Source organism: Cricetulus griseus, chromosome 8 (assembly GCF_003668045.3).
Source record: "Cricetulus griseus strain 17A/GY chromosome 8, alternate assembly CriGri-PICRH-1.0, whole genome shotgun sequence".
NCBI lineage: Eukaryota > Metazoa > Chordata > Mammalia > Rodentia > Cricetidae > Cricetulus > Cricetulus griseus.
Window position 1 is genome coordinate 90,045,673 of NC_048601.1, and position 26,890 is coordinate 90,072,562.

Here is a 26,890-nt window from a genome sequence, read left to right on the forward strand (position 1 = left end):
CCAAAAGTTCTCTTCTTTGTACTCTATTCTAACATTTGGACACTCCCTTCTCCTTTCTAAAGGATTTTCTTGTCTTTATCACTGAATGCTCTGGCTGGGTTCTGTGTTCATGGTCTCGGTGGCCAGGAGGCCTCTCCTGTTCCTCCGTTCTCTTTTCATTAGAATCTGTTTTTTTCATATCTCACTGAGGATACTAATTATAACGTTAAAAAGGGTTCTTTGTTGCTTTGTTTTTTATTTTTTGTTTGTGTCCTCTAGGCCCCTTTGTCAGCCTGGGCTTATCCTAGTGTTTGGTTGTCCTTTCATCTGTAAGAGTGAGAGTTAGGAACCTCACTTGATGTTCTGGAAACAGAACAGTGTAGAATAAGGAGGTGGTAACCAGCCTTCTTTTGGGATCCTGGGGCTGTTTAGATCTCTAGTGTAGCTCTCCCTCCCACCTGGCTTTCTATTCCCTGTGGCTGGTGTTCTGAGCCCAAGCAGATGAAGGGGGCTCCCCAGGTCCCTAATCTGGCACTATGTGCACTTTCAGGTCATGACCCTGACTCTTGTGTGTCTATCTTCACCAGTCCCCAGCCCTTACAGTGCTTCTGTCCTCTGGCTGAGTGCTCTCTATTCAACCTGCCTCAGAATAAACTTGTGATTTTTCTAGGAGGGCTACACAGGGAAGTAGAGGGTAGAGGAAAATCGGTCCAACGTCCACATCATGCCCTCCATCTGCCTGTCTTGGCATCCAGCCTCTCCAAGTTTAGGGTTGTGAGCCACCATGTGGGTGCTTGGAACCGAACCTAGGTCCCCCGAAAGAGCAGCCAGTACTCTTACAGGCCGAGCCATCTCTCCAGTCTCTCCATCCTTCTTCCCCCGCCTTATGGATTGAATTTTATTCCCCTCAAACTCTATACACTAAGATGGTAACCTATAGTACCACAGAGAGACCGTCTTTGAAAATGCAATGTTGATTTAATGATGAGGTTGTCCTGGAGTGGGGTGAGCATCAACCAACATGGCTCCCATCCTCATTCAGGGGAAATCTGGATGCAGCGATGTACAGGAAGAAGCTAAAGAGCCACAAGCCACAGAAAAAGGCGGGAAGAGAACCTTCCCCAGGTCCCTCAGAAAAAAATGGACCCTGACTAAATCTTCGTCTTGGTTCCCTGCCTCCAGAACCATGACAAGTATGTTTGCTAGCCACCCAACCCTGTCATGGCAACTCTAGTAAACTATGCTTTTTATAAATCGTATTTGATGGATATATTTCTGAAAGTCACCTCAATTCTTTTTTTTATGAAAAATAGAGAATAGATGAATAAAAATGCCACTGAGGTTTGAATTACAGCTAACCAAGGTCTCCTGAGTGTGGCTTGCGAATTGCCACTGGGTGCAGCAGTGGAGCAAAGATATGCATTTGAGAGTCTCTAGAACTCACCTAGGACTTACTTGCCACTGCACACCTTTTTAGTAGTAATTGTAGTCACTGTTGCCATTGTTATTATAACTAAGTATAAGCTGCACTTTAAACTTTAAAGTATCTGAGTTAGAGAGCTGTCACAGTTTTCTAATGGGGTCGTTGTATTTGACAGATATTTGAATGTGTGCATCAGGCAGTGCTGAACTAGATTCTTGGCAACAGGAAAGGAAACTTGAGATAACTATGAGTGAGGTGCTCCCCTCTCCCCACCCCCCCTCCTTCCTCTCCCCTCTTTCCCTCCCTTTCCTTTTCCTCTCTTCCCTCCTCTCTTCCCTTCCCTCCTCCTCCCCTCCTCCTCTCCCTCCTCCTCTTCTCAGAATTCTAATAAGCAGCTACGTCTTCCCACTGGCCTTGTTAAGGATTCATCTTTGTCTTGGCCCTGGTTAGAGCTTTTAAGACGCTAACCCTGTAGGTGGTTGTTTTCCCTGCTAACACGCCCCTATGAAGGAGGTTTTATGTGCTTAATGACCGAGGGTCCTGCTAAAAATTTCCCAAATTAAAGATGTTGTATTGACAACTTTTTCATTGCTGTGAAATAAATACCCAGCAGCGGCAACCGGAGGGAGGTTTGTGGTTGGTCTTCTTTGGCTCACGGCTTAAGGGAAGACATAGTCCACTATGACGGGGCAGGAAGGTGGAGGAAGGGGCTGCAAAGCAGGTGTTTGCACTATGTTTGCAGTCTGGTAGTAGAAAGATGGACACTGATATTCAGCTGGCTGCTCTGACTTTTTCCCTTTATATTTGTTTGTAGCCTCACCCCCCGCAGCCCAAAGGACAGTGCCACCCACATTGCTGGGGGTGGAGTCTTCCCTCCTCAGCTAAGCCTTGCTGGACGCACCTTCACAGACACCTGGAGTGGATCTCATAGGTAATTTCAAATTCAGTTAAGCTGGAAGTGAAGATTAAGTAACACAGATGTCACGTGTGACCTGATAATTTTACACAGGGGTCATTTCTGAATGACATCATCCCATAAATTGGGACACTGCCACTAGGCAAATAACATTTGAGGCTTAAAGTGTCCTTACACAGAACATGGTCTAAAGAAAAGCTGATCTGTGCGGTGGCTGTCCTCCATGTGGCAGCCCAGCTGAATGCAGGAGGGTGCTTGCTGGAAGAGCCCAGTGGACCGAAAAGTGTTCTGAGCAGAGCACACATTCCAGCCCCCTGCAGATCTATGCAGCTGTGGTAATTTGCATACATCTAAGCTATTTATGACTCTGCACATTTGCCCTAAAAGAACCATCTCATTTTCGGGTGGCAGCTGCCCACACTGTTCTGGCTGCTGCTGGGTTTTCCAGAGGGCCACCAGGCTGCCACATCACCTCAGAGCATTTTCCGCAAGTTCTGTGTGCCTCTGCTCCTCTAATGTGCTGAGGTTTCATGTTGACGCATTCACTAATTGAGCAGCTGTTCATGAAGCACCTCTGTGGGCCAGATCTTGTCCCAGGTTCTTCAGTGTGAGGACATGTGTGTTGTGAGTTCCTACCTCTAGACTGGCTGAAGACTGTCACGGTTCAGACCCTTGGCCTCCACCGTTGTCACTATTCTCTCATTGCTCTGTTTTCAAACCAGGTTTTTGCCACCTTGCAGGCTTGAGTTTTGTCTTCCCATTCGTTGTCGAACTTTACAGTATTGCATGTGGTCAGGAAACACCCTGTGGTCTGGCTTCTGACCCAGAGGAAAGCCCTCCAAGGTCAACAGTCCCTCACACCTGCTACCTTCCCCCACAAAAGGGGGTGTGCTTTCCTTAGGTTTCCTTTATTTTATTTTTGACTGTGGTGGTGGTGAAGGAGTCGTGTGTGCATGTGTTTGAAGGAGGTGCTTGGCCTGGGTTTCCCCAGATCTTCAATATGCCCTATTCTGCTTTCTTCTAATACTTGGAATATTCTGTCCCCAACTCTCTTCTTCCTTTAGGCTCCAGAAACCCCAATTAATCCTGACTCTCCTTTCTAGTTCCCAACCCAACAAATTCCAGGCCAGTGTGGTCTTTCCCATCTCTGGATCCTCGAGTGGTATCTCCATCTCTGGACCTAAGGCTTGGTAGGTGGTAATACATTTTGTGCTGTTGACCACAGGTGTTGTTTTGTTGTAATATAGCTTAGTTTTTTCATGGAAACCCCAGCTAGGCCCTATGCTCAGAGGTAGTAGGCAGCTCCTTCCTGTTGTATCTGTGAGGATTTAGCTTAGATTTTTATCCTTTTGTTTTGCTAGCTGGCTATTGTGCATGACATGGCTGGGAGCTTGGCCCTCTATTTCTTGTCCTCCCTAGCTCTCCTTTGTATTGAAGGAGGCTGAGTCCAGAGGGTTGAGCTCCCTAGGATCCTGCATTAGCTGGTTTGGGGAAGGTTTTGTCAGAGGAGGAGCTAAATGGGGCCTGTAGGGAGATGAGAGAATCCTCAGCCTTCTTGTCTTCCCTTGACCTTGACTCTCTTGTCTTAACACCTGTGTCAGTTCCAGACCCCAGGGCAAAGGTCCCTCTGGTCCAGCTTTCATAGCCTCTGGCCACACCCTCAAGTCCCCTGTCCCTCCACATTTGGATAGTACCTTCCCGCTCCTGCTAATTTGTGGGTGGCCTCAACATCTTCCAGTAGCAGCTAAGCTTTGTTGAGTCCTGAAAATCGAAACACTGTTTTTTTTTTTCTTGATTGGACCAAAGCTGATATGACCCAGGACTGAACCATAGCTGCCTTTATAGCCTGACCTTGGATGAAGTAGTGTCCTGTCACATCTCAGGTATTCCATGGGTTAGAAATGAGATAATAGTAGGTCCAGCTCATGCCCAAAAAGAAACGCCCCAGGGTGTGAGCATCAGCAAGTACCGAGCATTGAAGGCCACCTCATCTCCCTTTCCCTCCCCTCCCTCCCTTCCCCCTTCCTTTCTTGCCTTCTTTCCTTTGTTCCATCTTTCTGGATTGATTGAAAGGAAATTGATTTGATTTCAGATAGATTTCCTAGGTCCAATTCCTTCTCTACGAGTCCTGCATATGCTGTCTCTCTTGTCACCATCAGTAAGCTACACATCTAGATATCTACGAGCTTGTGTGGAACCAAGCATGTGCAGCTCTACATATATGGACAGAAGACTTGACATTCTATATTCTAGACCTGCAAGTGAATTTTGAGCATACTCCATCATAAAGGCTGAAGTAACCACAGCCACAGGTCATTACAGAGACTATTAAAATCAGCGTGGCTCATGTTCCTCTTGGTGGCTTTCATTTGGGCGTTGATACTAAAGAAAGTATTTTGTTCACATTTCTGTCCCTGGTTCTTTAGTGTGCCAATCTTCTGGGGATGAACTGGATCATGAAGAAAGAGACAAAAGAAGGCAGTATGACTTCCTCAAAGATCACCACCTCCTTTGGAAATAACTCACAGCCTACACCCAGCCCCATTTTTCAATGTCATTTGAACTGCTTGATGTCAGCAGGAGATCCAACTTATGGGCCACCCCCAACCATGATGACTATCTTCCTCCAAAAATGCCACATTGAGCTGTGGGGTGTTACATTGTATCACTTGAAGAAGAGAGAAGGAATGAAGCAGAGGTTGCATAGAACGTCTTTCTCCCCAGATGTGACAGCTGCTTTTTTTTTTTTTTCTCCCTGAGGAATAACTATTTCATGGCAATGTCTATGCCAGTCTTTGGGGGAAAGTGGAACAAGAGAAAACAAGAGGGAATGAGACTTTGTGATTGCTGATTTCTTTATAGGCACAGGGATCAATGCACACTGTGGATACCTGCCCATTATAATAGTCACCCATGTGTCTGCCAAAATAAACACAGTTCAGCCCTGTGTTGTATCTTTACAGTATGAAAAGATGCCAATTTTTAAAACTGAGTTTTAAATGTTATAATCACACTCCCTGGTCTGAACTTCCTGTCTCCTCACTGAGGACCACTTCTTAGGTAGCCATCCTTGAGCATCAAGGGCTTGGGAGCAGGCACTATCTTTGCTGTGTTCTAAGGCAGATCAAGGGTGGGGAGAGGGTTTGTAGAAAGGGACTGTGGAGCTCAGAAAGTGAGCCCTGTACCCAGAGTCATTCACAATGACCAGAGCAGAAATTTCTGTGGTAGTTTTGCATATACAACTTTCATGCCTAATTTTCAGTGCTTCTGCCCTTGGGCTCCATATGTTCACCCAGAGCACTCTTAGCTTCCAGCTGGAACACGCTCAGAAACGACCTGTGACATTTTCACATTTGCAAACGGAAAGTACCAGCATCTCTGCCGGTGCGTCCCCAGAAGCCAGCCGCACCTTTACTGCGCTGTCACTTTCGGCTCTCTTGCCATTTCACAGGGGAGGTTGAAAGGGGCCCCTAAGGTGATCCCCATGGGTCCCAGGGAGTGAAGAGAGCCAATGTAAAGACAGAGGCCAATTGTTGTAAAAGGTCAAGGCTGCTTTCATCAGCTGACACAGGGGCTGGTGAAAAGGTATCAGAGCAATGAAAATGAAATAGCACAAGAGGTGGGGGCAGGCACACGGCACCCTCCATTCCACATCCTGTGCAGGTTTGCAGCCCGCCTTGACGATGGAGGGGTAGCGCTGGGGGCTGGAGGGTATGTTTGCTTTGGCTGAGGGAGACATTTTCAAAACAGGCTAAAAATAGGGAGAGCAGGAAGGCACCCATGCCTTTATCGAAGGAAAGTATGCCAGTTACTGACAGCAAGGCTGCGTTCTCACGGACTAATGCAGGTTAATGGAAACATTGCTCCTTCAGGCTTGGTGAGACACCGGCTGCGGCGATTGTGGGGCCTGCAGTAAGAAGGATGGCTTAGGGGATTGATGAGCTCTGCCCAGAGTGTTCTGGGCCCACACCATTGCTGTTACAGAGACCTCCTACTCCAGATGCTGACCTAGCCCAGCCCCTAAGTGTGTAGCTGGAAGCAACTGAAAGAGAGAACCCCTCCGGTCACAAAGGTGTCTTCTGACCCTCCTGTGACCAAGCAGACATGGCCTACCATTTTTGGAAGAACCAGCTGTGCAAGTCTGCCCTCTTAGGGCAGAGACATCTACACCGAGCTAGCATATTGGAGCCAAATTACAGGCATAATTGAAAACATTTGTAAAATAAACAGACTCTCTTTACATATATTTATATAGACAGCTCTCTTGAAATTTGAGTTTGAAACTGAAAATGATATGTACATGAGGATTGGGGGGGAAAAGGGATTCTCTTTAGTTTTACTTCGGGGTGACTTTCATTTTCCACCAATAAAAGAATCTGCTTTTTTTTGTTGTTTTTTTTTTTTTTTTTGTAGTTAATGGTGTATAACTTCACAGTATTGGGACATTGCTTTTCAAGAAGAGAACTTATTATTATAAATCAATATTAATTATTTTTATTACTATTAGCTAGACAATCAGGCTCTGTGTATTCTATACTGGCTCTAAGACATGGCAGGAGCAGCGTGACCTTGGCCAGGTCACTAAACCTTTTTTAACTTCAATTTCCTGCTCTGTAACTCAAGACGACTGGCATGGATGAGTGAGTATCAAACTGTCATCCTCGATTCATTAGCAATCACAAAGACAACTCAGTGAATTCCAGTCAACATCAGAAAGAAGAGAAAAAAAATGTTGGTGTGCATACCATGTATGTGAGCTGTTACTTCCAAAAGCTTTTGTTTCAGACATGCATATACAAGTATGCCTGTACATGTGACTGCCGTGTGAAAATTCACCTCAGCTCTGGAGTGAAGTTTTAGAAGTTTGAAAACAATGCAGGAGATTACACACCCGGATCCCTTCATGTTCAAAGCCGGGTTCCCTGGGGCAGCACTCCTAGCCACATACAGAGCAGGGTTGAGAAGAAAGTGAGAGAGTCTTCGCACTACCACGAGAAAGAGCTCAGCTACAGATGGGTACCCTCCAGGGAGGAAGCACAGGCTCTATTGCCTAGTCAGCCAAGGCCAGGGAAGAGGGCCTCCAATACCTCCAGACTGCTTTTTCAGGGGACTGCTGAGACACTTGTAGCAATCATCTCTTTCCTTTCTTCCTCTCCCTCCTCTACTGTCTCCCTCCACAAGGATATGAAGCAGGGGCAAGCAACAAGTGCTCTCCTCGGTGGTCTCACACACACAAGGAGAGAGAAAGCATCGTTTTGCTCTTGTTTTCCCTGAGCCCCCAGGGATAAATCATCATCATCAATCAACCAACCATCTTTAAATGTAAGCGATCGATGAATGGCTGGCAACCTGTAGATCACGCACTTGGAGAGCAAAGCACATACTTCTCATACAGATTGTTGACCTGGTTCTTCTGCTCTGGAAGAGATTTAGTCCCAAAGGAAAACATTCTCCACCATTAACAAGATACATCTTGCAACTAGACTAAAGCAACAGATTTTGTGAGTGCCAAATTCCTCTCTTGTTTCATGCTATAGGTATGAGCCCACAAGGAGGGGAGATGAGTGTTCTTCTTGCCCTCATTTTCTTTCTAAATTGAATAAAAGATGTCCTTAGTGTTATTTCATCTTTCCTGACTTACCAATATGGAATAGTATCTTTCTCTGATTGACGAATGGACTATACGAGCTAGCAGTGGACCTAGGGATAAATTATTGTTGGCAAAACCCCGTGGCTGGGCTGGAGGAAGACTTGTCCAAAGTGGTCCCTGAAGAGGGAGAGTGGTGACTGTCTTGCCTGGAGAGTTGGAAAGCCTAGATTCCAAACCGGAGAGGCAAAGGCTGAGTGTCTGGAACATCCCTTAGCTCTGCATCAATTTGACACAGTTTTCATTTCTTTGGGGGCTAAGGTGGGGTGAACCTCACAATCTAATTTCATCCAGGAGCAGAAATAAGCCAGAGGGCTCAGGCTTGCCTTTGCTGATGCTCCTCATATTTAATAGCCAAAATCCACTCCAGAAGGTTACCTCTGCTGACCAGGCTGAGCCCTGCCTCAATGCTCTAAAGCAAGATTGCCAGTGACACCAGGAAAGTCAGATTCTCCACTTTGAGCTTCACAGAGTGTAAGGAAATGGCGTTAGGACAGGTGAACTGTTGGGGGCAGGTTAAATGAAGGTAAAGTCAGGGTCCATCTCCTTGTCCCTGCTTTTGTACTGTTTGAGAGACACAAACTTTCTTCTCGTTTATCTCTGAGGAAGTACCATCGGATTCAGTACTCCACACTGAAAATGTTACTGCCTAAAAGAAGGAATGTGTGCTACAGTGAAGGTGAGCCTTCACTGGTGGTTGAGGCACATCATACAAAGAAATGAGAACCTGGAGTTTGATGGCCTAACTTAGCCTTAAATAAGACGGTTCCATATATAGAAAATCTCCACAAAGAATGTCAGGCTGCAGTATATATTTAAAGGCAAAAGTAAGGTTCCCCCCCCCTTACTACACTGGTGGTCAGGATCAGTATGTTCCCAACAGTTTTAGGACTTCTTGGAGAGTTCTCCAACTCTTAAAACATTCTTAGTTACACACACACACACACACACACACACACACACACACACACACACACACACACACGACACGAAAAATCAATTTATGCAAGTTTGTTCTTCATTCCTTCCCTTCATTTTACCTTCCAGTATTACACATTTAGTCCTGTCTTCGGGGAGCCTACAGTCTGGGGACAGCAGCAAGTAGAAGACATTGACTGCACGAGACAGATGTCAGCTGGTGAGCTGTGAGGCAAGGGGTACCCTAGCTCTGAGTGCCGGCTGGATGTGTCATTTCATACGCTTTCAAAAGTATGACTTTAAAGTTAAAGATGAGGGGACTGAGAGGGCTCAGTGGTTAAGAGCATTTGCTGCTCTTCCAGAGGACCCAAGTTCAGATCCTAACACACATGTTAGGAGGCTTCCAGCCTAACACACATGTTAGGAGGCTTCCAGCCTGTGAACTCTAATTTCAGGTGGATCTGATACCCTCTACAAACATTGTGCTCATGTGCAAAAGTTCACACTCATACAAGTAATTAAAAATGAAAATATTTTTAATTAAAGATGGAAAATAAGTGTACGTATGAGGAATGAGTGATGAGGGTTCAGGAAATAAGCCTGGTCCAGACCTGAAACTCCAGAGCAGGTGGTCTGGAAGACAGGGCAGAGAGCTCCAACATCCTCTCCTTATGAAGGCCTGGTCTCTGTGGTTTCTAGGGGTCCATGGCAGTTTCCAATGTCCCCTGGAAGAGAAAATTGCAAAAGAAACAGGTTTTCCTCCAGTTAGGAGGAGGGACACAAGGGACTCAAGTCACAGACTTCAGTGGTAGGCAGGGTACCGATTTGCACAATTGTCCACAGTGACTACGAAGACCCAGCAGCTGGTGCCCTGGTTTCAAGAGTACAGTCTCCCTTCCCTGGTTAAGGAGATTCCCAGGGTCAGAACCAAACCTGGCATAAAAAAGAGTGATTCTAGCAGACAAGTCCTGGATGGATGGAAGGATGTCAAAGTCGGTGAAGTTGTATGTGTGTCCCCTGGCAGGTGGGTGGCAAATCTCTGGACCTCTACATTTCTAGCAGATAGTTAGTAGGCTGTGCTGCAGATTGCTAACGCTATTAGTACAGAAGGAGTCTCATAAGCAAAGTTTATGGAACTGTGTGGAGAAAGTGATATCACCTGAGACGGTCACGGAATTTCTATGTGGTTTGTAAATGAAAGATACATCTGATCAACAGATTTTCTCAAGTTTTTCACATCACATCACATATCTCCTCTGTGTGCAGATCTGAAAGTCGCATGATCCTTCCTTCCAGCTCTGATCATCGACTTTCTATAGCCGGGCACAATAATCTTCCCTGAACAAGTAGTTTAGAGCACTCTGTTTTGTATAGAACCTTCTGGAAAAACCCTTCTCAGCAGTGGTGCTGCTTCAGAAGAGTCAGCAAACAAGCAGGTCTGAGCTACTTCAGGAATAAACTTCCTTATGCTCTGTTGCTCAATTATACTGAACAAACACACGAGATAAGACAGGCTCACTGGGTTCAGTTACTCCCACGTGGAACTCCATTTACTGTTCCCTTCCTCTGCTTAAACTGCACAGGCAATGGCCATCCCTTGGGGTGTAACTTTGATTCTTGGCCCTGTATAGAACTGGTCATTAGCTCTCAAGGGGGACTAGGGGTGAATGTAGACAATACTCTTGCTTTAAGAAAGTGTACAGACTGTTTTTGTGTGTCAACTTGACACAAACTAGAGTCACCAGAGAGGAAGGAGCCTCAGATGAGGAAATGTCTCCATGAGATCCAACTGTAAGGCATTTTCTTCCTTCCTTTCTTTCTCTTTCTTTCTTCCTTTCTTTTCTTTTTTGGTTTTTCGAGACAATTTCTCTTTGTAGCTTTGGAGCCTGGCCTGGAACTCGCTCTGTACACCAGGCTGGCCTCGAACTCAGAGATTGACTGCCTGTGCCTCCTGAGTGCTGGGATTAAAGGCGTGCACCACCGCCACCCAGAAATGTAAGGCATTTTTCTTAATTAGTGATTGACGGGGAGAGCCCATTCCATGATGGGCAGTGTCAACCCTTAGCTGGTGGTCCTGAGTTCTACAAGAAAGCAGGTTGAACAAGCCAGGGTGAGCAAGCCAGTAGGCAGCGCCCCTCTATGGCTTCTGCTTCAGCTCCTGCCTCCAGGATCCTGCCCTGTTTGAGCTCCTGTCCCGACTTCCTTTGGTAATGAACAACAATATGGAAGTGTAACCCAATTATACCCTTTCCTTCCCAGATTGCTTTTTGGTCATGGTGTTTCATCGTAGCAATAGAAATCCCAACTAAGACAGAAGGTCACCTATGTAAGCTTGTCTTCTCCCTTTGAGGATAGCTTTGTCTCTAATGTCACCCACATTCAACTTTTACAATTTCCTAACTTCAGCTTCTTAGTTGAAACCTAAAAATGACCTTTGTTCAACCGTTGGGAGAGAATCCCCATTAAGCTCTGTTCTGTTGGATAAGGATTTTCTATTTGCCATGTTTCCCTGTCTCCTCCATTCATATCGGATCTACTGTACTGAGTTTTATCTGAAGCTTATAAACCCATTTCAAATAGAATTTGAGCTTATGATTTGACCTCATTATCAGCCTGCATGTTTCTAACCCTTGTAGAGAAAACCTATCAACAGGCTTCCACATCTCTCATATATATGTATATATTCATTCTAATTTCCATCTGTACATTGTTTGTAAGCAAAAAACGGTTGCTTATAGCTTCTAACTGCCACTCTAGCCTCTTTCATTGTATGGTCTTGAATTTTCCCTATCAGTCTACGTCTGTAGCATGACTGTCACACAACTCTTAAAAACAGAATGAGGCCATAATGAATTGCTGTTTTGTAGGCCAAAAGGGTCAAATATCAATGATTTGATATGGTTTTACGTAGTTTAATACCCACTTTTTCAGCAAAGTCTTAAGTGCATGAACTGAGTATTAAGCCAATTTCCATGGGAGATTAGGAAATAAGAATGACGTCGTAGATGCTCTTTGGCATGTGGCATGTATGCCAAAGCATAGGCACAGATAGAAAGTGATGCACCCTTCAGGAGGGGAAGGCAGCTGTCCGGATGGAGGGTGGGACCGTGTTTTACATTGCTGTAGTCTCCTGAAGTCCAGAAGCCCTATAAGAAACTCTACCACTAAGAACCTTTGGTTTCTCACTGCCTGTTAAAGCAAGGCCAGGCTTTAAACTGGCCCTCACTCTTCTAATGTTATTCCTAGTTCCTTGTGCCTGTAATGCTTCCCCATCTATTTCTGCTATTCCTTCCTCCAGGAATGTTCCACGTCAGAAACAGTTGAATGTAGTGGCTAAGAGTAGTCACTTAGTCCTGTTTTCTGAGTTTAAACCTAACTGTGTAGTTGCTGGCAAATTGGTAAATTACTAAGAGTGCCTCAACTTACCTGCCAGTAAAAGAAACAGTATTTGTGCACCGCCATAGAGAAGTTGCTATAGTTCGGATGTTGAGTTACCCTCAAAAGCCTTTGTTGTTGGATTGTGATCCAGAGTGGTAATTCTGGGACCTTTAGGAGGTGGGGCCTAGTGAGAGGACAGTAGGTTATTATAAGCACGAATTCTTAAAGGATTTGGGGATACTGGCTCCTTCCTATTTGTGCTTTTGCTTCATAACCATGATTTGAGCAATTTGTTCCACCATGTACTCCCTGTCATTGCTATCTCATGCTCCTCCGGAGATCCAAAAGCCATGAGTCCACCAAGCCACGGGCTAGAACCTCTACAACCAAGTGTCCAAATCTTTACTCTTTATTAGTCAAACATCTTAGTTTATGACTAGCACAAGTGTGTATGCTTATTTATTACTTAACAAATGTCATATTTTACTACAATTTCTGTATGTTCAATCTCATTCATCTTCAAAGACCCTGAGCAAGGTTCCTGTGCTTCCTCCAGAGTAACTAAGGCAAGTACTCCCTCATTCCTCTGGTGTACTTTACTTTCCCATTGCTGTGATATGACACTATGGCCAAGGCAACATATAAAAGAAAGAATTTATTTGATGCTTATGGTTTCAGAGGGTTAGAGCCCATGGCCATCACAGTGAGGAGCATGGTAGCAGACAGGCCAGTGCTGGAGTGGTAGTGGAGAGCTTACAGCTTGAGACACAACTGTGAGCTAGAGAGAGCTAAGTGGGAATGATGAAAGTCTTTGGTCTTAGACCCCAACCCATGGAATGGTATCTTCTTCATTTAGGGTGCATCTTCCATCTTTAACTAGCCTAATCTAGACATGCCAGAGGTTCCTTTATATGGGATTCTAAGTCTTGATATATTGAAAATCAAGATTAATCATCACTGCATTTCAATAGAGGCACGATTGGGTGAAGCATTGAGGACATGACTGAACTCAGTCTCCAGCTCCTCTCCCTTGTCTGGAGGGAGATTTATATCACTGTGCTCAAAGCCTCAAACCCCCCCCCCAGTCACATGATTGGTCCTTCCATAGTGACCAGTCTCTTCCATTCTAAGTCAACTCATTTAGCTACTCAGGTGTGGTCAAGTGGCCCACTTGACCACTGTGATGTGGAAGTATAAGCTAAAAGAACCCCTTTCCTTCCCAAGTTGCTTATTATTGTAAGCCCTCCAGGCCCTGCCCCTAAGGACCTCCTACCTCCAGGGTCTGCCCACAGAACACTCCAATGGACCCAGCCCCTCCCAGCACAGGTAGCAGAGCTCTGTTCTACAGAATAAAAAGTCCAAACTCAGGACTTGAAAACTCACCAATCCCCACCCAGGAAAACTTCATCCTATAAAGCTCTGCCCTCAAGCCAGGTGTTGGTGGCACATGCCTTTAATCCCAGCACTCGGGAGGCAGAGGCAGGTGGATCTCTGAGTTTGAGGCCAGCCTGGTCTGCAAAGCGAGTGTCAGGATAGGCTCCAAAGCTACATGGAGAAACCCTGTCTCGAAAAACCAAAAAAAAAAAAAAAAAAAAAAAAAAAAAAAAAAAAGCTCTGGCCCCAAGAAACCCTACATAAACATGTCTTCTGCTCAGTTCTTGGCTGCTTCTTGATAAAGCAGAGGCAGTCACCCCCTTCATTTTCCCCTCCCAATAAAAGCATCTGTCACATTCCATCTCCATAGATAAATGCCAATAGCTGGACACCAGTTACTGCTGATACTGCTAAGACTACCCTTCTCCCTCGTCCCTTCTCTCCCTTCCTCCCAGAAATGTACTCGTGAAGCACAATACAGTGGACTCTTAGGTGCAAACGTGTTCCATCCAGCTTTAGAATTTGAGCGCAAGCAGTTGCATCTGCCTTTGGGCTCCCTTCTCGTCCTCTTCTCCCCACATCCTACCACTAACCACTTTCCTAGACGTTCTCATTACCGCCTTCCTGCTTTGCTTTCACCCCATGCGCACCTCAAATGCATAATTAGTTTTGCTCGTGGTTAAGCTCTATATAGATGGCAAAGCGTCTGCAGGCTCTGGGGACTTGCCCCCTGTCCTCTCCATCATGTTTCTAAGCTCCAATCACAATGGTGTGAGGAACTGTCATTCATGTTTGCTGTTATTTAATGTGCATCATCCCTGTCTGGTTTTGTTGCCAGACTCGTGCATATTTGATTCAAGTCTTTTTTTTTAACTTGCATTTCTTTCCTTGTCACTAACTGGGGTTAATGTCTTTATGCTTGTTTGCCATATTTTTTTTTCTTTGCAGTGTTTATTGATGCCTTCCGCCATTTTTTTTTTTTTTTGCCATTCTAGGGCTATCTTTTTCATATTATAGGATTTCTTTTTTATAGCAATGCTTTGTTTTTCACTATTTGTTGATCTTTAAACTTTTTAGAAATATTACAGTTAAGAACTGGAGAGATCTTTTCAAATACATCACTCCTTTCCCTCATATTACCCATGAGGAGAACAAGAGTGGAAAGAAGTTAAAGTAACTTGCTTGATGTCACAGCTCATATTTTATAGTCATGCTGAGGCTAGCACCTGGGCCTTTTAGAGCCCATTTAAACTATTTTGCTATTAAACTGTGATAATCTCTTATTTATCTGTCTCATTTCATTCATTTTTTGTTTTGCTTTGTTTTTTTCAAGACAGGGTTTCTCTGTGTAGCCCTGGCTGCCCTGGAACTCACTCTGCAGACCAGGCTGGCCTCAGGCTCAAAGAGCACCTGTCTCTGCTTCCTGAGTGCTGGGATTAAAGGTGTGTGCCACCACACCTGGCCAAATTTCATTAAATTTTTTGATATTCAAGTCATGCATGTTCCTGGTGGAGAAAAGGGAAAAGAAAAACATTTGCAAAACAAGGAAAAATTAAACCAATTTTAGTTCCATCTACCGGATGTGGTAATGTCATGTTGCTTGACATAGGAAATACAGGGTTGCAAATAGAAATAAATTTGATATTTAGTCGACCTTAAAATAAGGAGATTATCCTTAATGACCTATCTGGGCCTAACAAAATCAGAAGGGAAGAGGAACTGACATGGAAGATTCAACCCCATGGCCAGCCAAAACCAAAGAAGTGTGATCAGACTCTAACTGACCCGAATTCCCTGCAGGAGTTCTCAGAAAGGAACCCAACCCTGCAGATCTTTCTGTGTTAGCTCATTAACAGCTACAAAGCCCCATTAACAGCTCACGTGGAGATGGCAAGAGACTCTTGGGTTGGAGAGATGATTCTTGATTATCCAGGTGATGCTATTTATCCTCACCCTTTTTACCCACGGAAACCCACTTTGGACTTCTTAGCACCAGAGCTTGTAAGATACACATTAGTGTTACTTCATGTCTGTGAGTTGCTGCACTGCTTTCCAATGGCAACAGGAGACCAACAAACACACTTGGAGCTGATACAGAGCTAGCCAGTGATGAAAATGGGATTTCAACCCAAGACGGCCACCTGCAGAGCCCACCCACATCCTTGGCCCCTGGGACACTGGACCTGGACAGATAGAGATTCCAGGAGTACACGCACATCAATAACTGCAAACATCTCCTTAGCCGGCACCTGTATGAAACAGCTGCACCCTGCTAAAGGCAATGCCATTACCGTATTTTATGTAATAGGTTCCACACTGTTGTTTCCAGTGTTTTAACTTACAGTGATGAACTTCTCTTAGAAAGAGAAAAGCTGGGTCAAAAAAGTGTATTTTAGAAAGTGACTAAATTACCCTTCAAGAGGGTGGCAATAAAATGTAATTTAAATCAAAGACAACCAGATTGGAACAATTCACCTTCTGCTTCGAAAACATTTTTGGTGTTAATCCATTTTTTAAATCTAAGATCCACACTTAACATAATTATGCTTTTGTGTTTAGTTATATCATCCTTTCTTCTGTAGATCGTAGTTTTTGGGGGGTATTCAGAAGTCACTGACTCTAACCTTTTAAGTTACAGGCAAAAACTGGGGGGTCATCTAGTGGGAGCACCTAGGAGACCCCTCATACCTCACTCAGGTCCAGCAGCCTGTCCCCATCAGCTGCGGAGGTCGCCCCGGGCAACAACACTTACTGATCTGTTTCCCCCTTTGAAACTGTGTGGGGACTCTGTTGTCCTTTTGAACAGAGGTACACTATAGGGCAGAAGGCTAATAAGCTCCTAGAGAGCCAGTACTAAGACAAACTCAAGACTTATCCTGGAGCAAGTCTATTTTCTTCTGCTCATTGTGACATTTGGTAAACTGATGGCTAAGAATCACTCCACATTGCCTAATGTTTTATGTAAGAGTTCTCACATAAAAGGATAATACAACATTTGTAGTCATCACCTTTACCTATTTCTTTTTTTTTTTTTTTTTTTTTTTTTTTTTTTTTTTTTTTTTTTTTTTTGGTCTTGGTTCCTATGCTTGTACACAAGCACAGGCCAACCCCCTCCCGATCCGCGAAGCAAACAATGAAATAGGGAAGCATACTGCCATTCTCTGGCTGACCTCAATCGCTGAGGGTGGACCCCGCACATTACATCAGCCGGTCGGCTCCATTACACTGCTCTGCGCTGTGCTTGAGCTACTGAAATATTGATTTTTTTTTTTTTCAGAGCGGCGCGCACACACTGAAAAATCAATATTCCAGTGCACACAACAGAACCTGCGGCAGAGCCTGGACCAACTCTGAGGCCCAGCGAGCACTGCTGGCAGGCCTTGGCAGAGCAGGGGGTGGGGGCTGGAGGAGACAATGCCTGGGGCGAGCCTCCCCTAACAACCCCCCCCCCAACCCGGAAGGGTCAGATAAATACGCAAGTGTGCAAGTGGAAAGATCCCCGAGGATAAACAGTTGGAAGGAGCAAGGATTTATCTTCCCATAGGGGGGAAGGGGGTGAAGGGACGAGTAAATTCAGAAGACAGGAAGGGAAGAATTTCCCAGGTAAGAATCTTCCCATGAAAATGTATCTTTCATTTTCTGTATCATCCAGCCAGACTTAAGATGGGAAAAAGAGATGATATAGACGCTTAATCACAAAGAGAAACCAGCCCTGTTCTGAGAAATATCTGTATTTTAACAGCTGCAGCTCGTTTTCTTTGGTAGCCACAGGCTGTGGGTTTCACAATAACCTGGCCTCTACCTTTGCATTGACATCGCTGTCTTCTTCTTGGGGAGGGGGTGGGAAGACATCTGGTCATGTGGTCTCCCCTCAGTCCCCTTTCTTCTACAAAAGCCCTCTTCCTCCATGCTCGCTTGGGGAACCATATGCAGATTGCTTCCTTTTGCTCTCCAGGACTTGGGCAATTTTGAGCACCTTGATTTGCGACTCCTTGATTTACGAGACCTTGACTCCAGGTTCCACGCCCTGGTGCTTATGTCCAGAGAGAGGGGGTCAGAGTGCAGACAGAGCGACCTTTGGGTTAGTCCCTGTAGACGTCAAAAAACAAACTGGTATTTTTTGAAACTTTTACTTAGAGATGGGTAGTGGGCAACTAATTGAAGGGGTGGCGTTTTAACTTTGATGAATACTTGATTGAGCTTTGTCCTGGAATTCTCCTACTGAGAACCTCGCTGTCAGTTCTTGTAACACTCAGCCCCAGGGGAGGCAAAGTGTCCTACTCGAGGTTTCCTTTTCCCATTTCGCTTAGGAAGCAACCTCGTCTTCCCCCACCCATCAGAGACCCAGGCCCAATCTGGGCTCTGGCCCAGCCTGGAAGGGGCTGCGGGCAAAGCTGCGTTCAGCGTCTTCTTGCACGCGGGAGGAAAGGACACCACGTCTAGCCAGACTACCCCAGGGGTTGAATCCAGAGGCCAGGCCGGGCCGGGCCGGACTGGGAGCCAGGTGGCCACCTGGAGCGCCGCGCCCCGCCCGGATCCGGCCCCGCCCCTGCCCCGCCCCTCTGACTGCAGGCCCCGCCCCTCCCTCCTAAAGCTCGGGTCTCAGCTCTATTTGCATAAGGAGGCGGTTCCCCGCCCCGCCCCGCGCGCACGTGACCCCGGGGAGGCGGAGGGAACCTGCTGACTTGACACGAGCCGTTTTGCGGCTCCCCTTGGCGCGGAATAGCAAGAGCAGCCGTGACCTCCGACCCCGCCCGCCGGCAGCCAATAAGAGCGCAGGTCGTCTCCAAACCCAAAATTTCCACGTCGGCAAAAGTCAAGATGGAAGGGAGCGGAGCGGAGCGCCCACTGGGAGCTGGCCGCAGCGGCCCGAGACGCGGAGGGCCGGGCTGCGGCGCGCGGGGGCCCTTTGGGAGGGCGGCCAGGCCAGACAGGCCGAGGCAACCCCCGGCCTCAGCTCCGGAGCTTTGGACCCGGCTCTGTCGGCCGCGCTCACCGGCCGGGCAGGATGGGGACTGCGCTCTGCGGACCTGTTGCACGCGCGCAACAGCTGCTTGCGCGCAGTGCGTGGGGAGGCGTGCGGGACTCCGAACGGTGGTCCGGGGTGGGCGGGCTAGGGACACCGGGCCTGTGTCGTGGGCACCGTGCAGATAGATCTGCTGCGGAGGCGCTGCCCGAGCGAGCAGAGGGAAACCGGGAGAGTGGGTGGCACCGAGGGGCCAGGGCTGCGTGGACGCGGGTTCCTGGGACTGTGCGCGGGCAGCTGGATAACCGGAGTAGCGTGGTGAGAATGGCTGGGGGGAAGGGGAGAAGGCCTCCAAGAGCCTGCCTTTCCCGGGACGTCCCATCTGCGGAGCAGTGCTCCAGCTCGTGTTCGCTGGCTTTGACTCCCAGCTCCAGGAATTCGTCCTCGTGCAGTCCTCCCCGCCCCCACTAACTTTCCAGATGGGAAGGTAAAAAGTTACAACAACTTAGATGGAGTGAGTTAGCTTCTTGCCAAAGTTTAGTAACAGGCCCTGAGGAGGTGGGGGCCGGATCGGGTATGTGTTCTGGTGTGGGGTGGGTAGGAAGGAGGGGGCATTGTGGGATTCCAGCGGTTTGCCATGACATTGCCACCAGAGTCTGTTAGGACACCGTTTCTATTGGGCTTTTTACCCTTGATGACTGCGGCAGTAATTTTCCACAATTAACGATCCGTTCCACTATTGGTCTCATCCTGAGCTAAATTGCCTATAATGAGTTATTTTTCTTTGCCTTCGCTGGGGGTGGGGTGGTGGGGCAGTGGGTGGCGGGGAGCACACCTGCAGGACGAAACTTCTAGAGGAAGACAGCCGGTTTGGTCTTTTGAGGCAAAGTTCTGAGACACTTCGACTCTGAGTATGATAGAAGTCAGTGCACTACAGAACTTTGTCTCTAGAGGCTGTGGTCGCCGCCTCCTCGCGAGGGCCCTGGACGCCAAGCTGGTGGCCCCGTTGGCCACGTCGGTGCACCTTTCCTTTGGGGCAGGGGCAGGCCAGAGGGGGCACAAGGGCCCTGAGAAGAACGTGACAAACCACTTTGAAGCCAATGGGTTAGATCTCATAAAGGGAGTATCCACCTCTCCCCCCACCATTTTCTTCTTACCCTGGTGGACTTCTGATTTTATCTCCCCCCCCCCAAGGTTATTTTAAAAATACTAAAACAGTCTGCTTTCATTTATTGAGCAAGGAGAGGAGGACCATACGTTTATTGATGGGTGTGTTGGTGTGTTCAAACTGTACCCTTAAAGAAGGAAATTCATTTGTGCCAAAGCCACAGATACTGCTCCTTTTATTCAAATGTCCTGTTAGATAAATGAGCCTGCAAGAACCTGGTTTGGGGATTTAGTTTCAGTTCTGAGTCTGATTTAGGCCCAATTTACTTTTCTTTCTTTCTTTCCTTTTTTTTTTTTTTTAAGTGGGTTTTGTTAATGGAAAGGAAGTACCTTTTCTAAGAAAGCATTTTGACAGTCATTTATGAGGTTAGTGTTTATACTTTGGGGGCTGTGAGATACTTTACATGGAGAAACTGCTCTTCTGGACCCTAATGGAATGTGGGTTGTGGTTGGCAAGTTGCAGTTAATCGTCTGTTTTGTGCAGGGGGCAGTGACTGGCATTGAACTGTGTCTTGTTCCATGGTCATTGCCCTATTTTGATTTGATGAGCATTTGGCTGGAGAGCTGATGGAGTCAAGGAATTACAAAACCTTTATTAACAAAGTCACTCATCTGACACATGCATGCTGAGTGCCAGGCTGTGACACCTGGGGATGAGCAAGAAGGCAGGAAGCCTCCTGTGGTAATCCTAGGCAAGTAAATACCTAAAGGACCTCCTGGCCCAGTTTGTAGAGAGCTTCCTAAGCCCCAGGGTCACATGTTCTGGGTCACTGGGAAGTCTTGATTTTAAAAAACGAATGTCCACCACCTATATTCCAGTTTAGCCCTGAGATAATGGAGGGAGAGACAGTGGGGAAAGTATTGGAGCATCACGGAGGGACTTTGCAGTTGGTTTTCGCAGGTATCTGGACCCCAGAGCCCAGGTGCTCTTCGGAGACCATCACCCATTCTCTCTTTCCCATCTGTTGACTGTTGTTGAGCTTCATCTCTTCACCTTTCTACCCAGAAGGTAGCTAATTATATTTTTGCAGTTAAATAAAGTAATCCAAACTCCGGTTCTTTTTGTTTTCATTTAAGTTGGAGGTATGCTTCCTGGTAAGGAGGGCTTTCTTTCCTGGCTTTTGTGAATGAAAGTGTCTACAAGATACTATGTAACCAACTTTGTAAGAGAATGTGGGTAGCCTTTGGAGGGTATAGGGTGAAGTGGTTGGCTGGGAGAGTGGTCATCCATGCAAAGGATTAGGTCAGGACTTGAAGTAAGCAAGGATTGAGTCCCTCACTGGATCCATCTGGTTTGACTTCATTATAAAAATGATTTGGTTAAAAGTCTTGCTCTGTCTCCTGCCTGTGGCCATGAGTTAATTAGAAAACCAGCCAGACAGGAAGGCTCGTGTCTTACTTTGGTGCTGTGCATTCCAGGAGTAGGGTCCAGCAGGCTGGATGTGCCATCAAGTTGACTTTTTTTTTTTTTTCCATGGACCTTAGTCATTGAGTGACCAGAACCTTGATACTGAGCATCAGGTGTTAGGTGCCGGGGTACAGCTTCGAGCAAAATCAGCTCAGATCTCCATTCTGGAGTTCATTCTCAGGTTCAAGGTGGACAGTGCCACCAGCATCCAGAAGGTTGGTAAGCATGGCAGGGAAGGGCCAACAGGCAATGCTGGGAAAGCTATGTGTTATTTTAACCCAGCTTGCTGAGCCAAAGGGCACTGCCACCGGCAACCCAGTTTACATAGCCCAGGCTCTCCATTTCCAGAAAATGAACTGAAGGAAAGGTACAGCTGGTTTATGTCATACATTGAACACCAGTAGCCTTTCATTACTTTTAAAACATTTTTTTATCCTCAAATGTAAAGGTTCGGAACTGTGGGCACAGTTTTAGAAAATATCTGGAACAAGGAACTAGGGCACGATGCCACTGGGCCACTGATTCTTGGTTAATTAAGTCTAGGATTTTGGGTACTCTTGAATTCCAAAATAGCTGATTCTGAAAGCTCATGTACTCAGATACTCCTTGGGGACTTGTAGACTTACTTTAATGGCATGTCTGTGGGTGTATGCACATGGTTATCAACGCCCTGGGAGGCCAGAGACATGGGTTCCACCTGGAGCTGGAATTACAAGCAGCTGTGTGTGAACTGCCCAGCATGGGTGAAGGGAGCTGGACTTGGGTCTTCTGCAAGTGCAGCATACACTTTTAGCCTCAAACCATCTCTCTACTCAGAAAGCCTTTGAATCACTAGAAACAGGGTGGACACTCTTGACTTGGGCTTTCCAGGAGTCAGCCACAGGTGTGCTGCCATTAGGTTTATTTATCAAGTTCTGGAAGCACTTACTTGCTTAGCTCCTCATTAGGAGACTTAAGGTGTCCTTGATGGACAATACATAGAGTAATTACAGGGGCTTCCTTGGGATAACCACTACAGACATGGGTTAAAGTCTTAACAATGCAAACAAGTAGGGGGAAATGACAGAACATTGGAAACACTGCTGTAGGTGGCGGGTAAGGACTAGAGACCCTTATGGCCTAATGCAGAGAAGACAGTGTCCCTTCAGCAGACCCCTGGTAATACTGGTGAGGATTCCCATGAATATGAGCCACAAGTTCATTAACTGGATGCTAGAGAAATTAGAGGCTTCGCCTGAGGGAAAAGCCACTTGCAAGATGGCCTCTTTGCTTCTTAGCCTTTCTCTTCTAGCTAGTTCATAGGAAAATAAGCCAATGTGATTACCCAGCACTTGCTTTGAGCCCAGCACAGTTGTACAGTACTTAATTTGTGGTGAGTATTAGAAGCATTCATATGTCAAATCCTTGTAGTTGTGCCTTCCCATGTGACAGGTGGGGAAACTGAGGCATAACATGAAATAATTTAGCCCAGGCTCAAAGCTAGTCTGGCAGAAGCTAGGTACAAACCATGTCTTGGTTTTAATGGCAATTTGCCATAGATTGGAAACACGAGTAGGCAGCCTCACCTGAAGAATTGTCCCGGTTGCTTTAATATGGGAACTAAAACTTTGGTTTTGTTTCTCATCACTTGGGGGATAAAAGTGTTTGACTTACAAGTCACAGCCTGTCATCAATGGAAGCCAAGGCAGGAACTGAAGCAGAGACGGTGGAGGCTTGCTCCTCCTGGCCTGCTCAGTTCCTTATACAACCCAGATCCACCTGCTTAGGGATGGCATTACTCACAGTGGTCTGGACCCTCCTACACAAATCAGCAATCAAGAAAACACTGCCCACCCCCAACATGACCTCAGAAAAATCTGATGGAGGCAATTCCTCAGCTGAGGTTCCTTCTTACCAGGTGTGTCAAATCGACAAGATTGATCAGCCACTACACCTGGCACTCAGGGGGATCCTACTCTGTTCTGAATAGTCACATTGTAGAGCAGAAGTTCTCAACCAGGGGTTCCCCCATATCAGGTATTTACATTATGATTCATAACAGCAAAATTACAGTTATAAACTAGCAATGGAAATAATTTTACAGTTGGGGTCACCACAAGAGGAGGAACTGTACTAAAGGGTCTCAGCTTTCGGAAGGTTATGAACCACTTCAAGTAGAGGGTATTGTTTCCAGGTCTAACAATAGTGCTATAGACCCTAGGAGTCTGGATTCAGAATTAACAGTGCTGAGTCCCAGATATTTGCTCCATGCAAATGTTAGTCTGTTTTTAGTGCGGGAGTTTGTTTTCCAAGGTGGGGATCGCACTGCTTTGGAGATTGTTGTGCTATTTTGGGTGTATTGCCCACATTGCCACTGGGCAGAATTGAATGTTGAGAAAGAGAATAGCAATTTCTTCAACAGGTGTCCTGGTTAAAGCAATATGAAAAAGTAATATCAGTAAGAAATAATCTGCACTAATGCAGTCATTCAGCATCCCTTGAGTTCTTAACAGGCATCAAAAACCCTGGGTGTGGCATTTTGGGGGAGGAACAGACACAGAATGGTGTTCCATCATTTCGAAATGTCCAGTGAGGCTTCCTGAAGGAGATGATAATGGAGCTGAGTGCTAAATACCTGGTACAGGGAAGGAAGGGCATTCTAGTTACTGGAAGAGCCAAGTGCAGACTCATGGAGCTCTGCACCAGTATGGTGTGCTTAGGAATGAGCAAGCCTTTACATGTGGCAGCATAAAGAGCATGTGTGAGCAACAGGAAGCAAAGCGCTGGAGATGGGTTGGGGAAAACTATGAGCGCCTTGTGTGTTACATTTAAAAATTTGAACTGGTCCTAAAAGCCATGGAGAGCAATGGAAGATCTTAAACAGAAAATGCCCCAACAGCCCTGCTTTTGTAGAAGCATTCTGGCATCAGGAGAGGGAGCAACATTTGGAAGCAGAATCCCAGTTAGGAAGCCTTTAGAGAAGCAGTGGGCAGACACGGAGGCAGCCAGAGGGGTATGGGTGCACTTAGGAGGAGAGCAGGAAGACCTTCCTGGCATGGCCACATAGAACACCCAAGGAAACTTGCTTGCGAGGCCTTCCCATATGTGGTCCTGGTAATACTAGACCAAAAGAGACACCATCACTCGAGCACACTGTGGATAAAATGTCCAAACATTAAACTTTGCTTGGTGTAATCATCAGTTAATTCTGGAAGTGTGATATTAGAAATATTCCTTTACCCTTTGATTGGCATATTGGAGATATTACTTAGTTGGTGAAATCTAAAGAATTGCCTAATGCCAACACATATCGAAGATACAAGACATAAAGAGTGAGCTGCACTCTTTATGCAGGAGGCTGGGGTAGGTGGGGGCTGGGGAGGTTTTAGTAAGGAACAGTCTAAAGCAATGGTTCTGAACTTTCCTAATGCTGTGACCCTTCAATCCAGCTCCTCATGTTGTGGTGACCCCCAACCATAAAATGTTTCTTGTTGCTATGTCATAACTAATTTTGCTACGGTTATGAATTGTAATATAAATATCTCTGTTTTCAGATGGTCTTAGGCGACCCCTATGAAAGGGTCATTGGACCACCAGGCTGAGAACTGCTTTCTAAAGGATGAGGGTAGCCTCAGAGACCAGGGTAAGGCTGAACCAAGGAGGAAGCGTAGGCAGCTGTTACCACTCAGCTCTCCAGTGGGGACAGGAGGTCCCATGGGAATGGAGGCTGTAGGAGATGGCTGTCCACCTCCTACTTGTGGAAGTGATGGCCTTTGACAGGGAATGCAGTCACAGCCAGTGAGGGAGGAGAGAGGGAGAGAGGGAGGGAGGGAGGGAGGGAGGGAGGGAGGGAGGGAGGGAGGGAGGGAGAGAGATACCGGAAAGTGCACACTTAATGCTCCTCCAGACTCCTCCCAGCACAGCTGGAGACTAGGGGCATTTAGCACACCTGAACAGCCTTTGGTGGCCAGTGTGAACAGTGATCTGAAGGCGAGGGGGAATTGTCAGGTCAGTTTTATTGTCTTGATCATCAAGTGAAACAAAGAATTATAAGATGAATCAACTATTTGGGGTTTTATTAAACACTCAGGTGTCTGCATCTAGGAGTTTTTTGTTTTTTGTTTTTTTGCCATATAGCATAATCATCATCTGTGTCGTCAGAAGCATAAATTACAGGTTCAGTATTTAAAGAACATTTTTAGATTTATGTAGAAGTGTTTTGCATGTATGTATGTATGTATGTATGTATGTATGTATATACACTATATGCATGCCTGGTACTTTTGGAGTTCAGAAGAGAGTTCAGTTCCCCTGGAACTGAAGTTATGGATGTTTGTGAGCCAAATGAATGAAACCTTGGTCCTTTCCAGAGCAGCAAGTGCTCTTAGCCACTGAGCCATCGTCTCTCCAGCCCAAGTGCAGTCCACTCTTGTCTCTGTCGTCAAGCCACTGACACCTGCACAGGTTTGATGCTAAGACCTTTTTCTCCCTTTCATTATGGTAATTTTACACTACATAAAACATGCTGTTTTGGGGAAGGATTCAGCTGCCTGAGTACCTCCACAGTGCTGGCCGTGTAATTAGCACCATCACCCACCTCCAGAAACATATTCATATTATGTCAAACTGCAGGTCTGTCCATGTTTAACAATAACACCTGAAGACAATGAGGTTTTTGTGAGAGTAAGAAGTGGTAGTCGTGACCTGATGACACCACTCTCAGACGTTCGTTTCTAAGAGGCATCTGAATTTCAGAGATGTTAAAATGTGAATCGTTTCGAAGAAGCACTCAAAACCAGCGGCCCATGGATGTGTTTTTGATGGGTCTGAAACTTGCTCTCTTCCTTTCTCAGGGAGACCACACAGGACCTAAGGCAACTGTAATCCTTAGGCTGAAAGTGACTGGCTTCGAGGAACGTTGCCCCCTTCCCCACTGTGCCCTAAAATGCGATCATTTCCTGCCTGCAATGTGATATGAGGAAGGCTGAGACGCCTGCTCTTGCAGATCTCTGTCTTCAGCCTGGATGGACTTCGGGGTTTATGTTTAATTCAGTATCATCTGTGTGCATCAGTAGACAGGGGTACCTGATGGAGAGCTGCACCAATAAGCCTCACCTTCCATGGCAGGAAAGCTCCCATTCCAGACGATGGAAGGCATAGCCAGACTTTGAAACTCTTCTGCATCATGCTAGGAGGAGGAACAGAGGCTAGTTTGGGGTACCTTGCACAAAAAAAAAAAAAAAGTACATTGCCTTTGAACCAGCAATTCAGCTGTGTTTGTTAGCGTGCTCTTGGCTCTAAAATAAGCCTAATTTACCCCAATTACCTGAAACAAAACCACGTCTAAGAGGACCAGAGGAAGTGAGGCTCCAGGATTAGTTATGTTGGCTCCATGGTGCTTTGCAGTTCTGAGTTCATTCTGTCCCTGCTTCTCCCCTTCTCAGCTTCTTTGCCTGGCTCTCTTACTAGGTTTTCTGGTGGCTGAAGGCAGAAGCAACACTCTGCATGATGGACTTGCAGGATGTCCCTGTGTGCCTTGTTTTTTTCTAAGACCACCAACCACTTTCTGTTATTTCCCACAGAGCAGAATTGCACTGGATGCACAGGCATTAACCAACCAACCAATCATTGTGATGGGAATGGAATCATTCTGGTTGACCTAAACCAATCAAGACTCGAGTCTGAGGCCTGGGGCTTTGGGTGAACAAAAACTGAGTTTGTTCTATTAGCACTAG

General features: G+C 46.2%; 1 non-coding gene across 1 annotated transcript; it reads left to right on the forward strand.

Moving 5' to 3' along the window:
- Positions 1-19,481: 19,481 nt before the first annotated feature.
- Positions 19,482-19,549, forward strand: Mir148a (microRNA mir-148a). Its single transcript, NR_162738.1, has one exon. It is a non-coding gene; the product is annotated as a microRNA mir-148a (primary transcript).
- Positions 19,550-26,890: the final 7,341 nt, after the last annotated feature.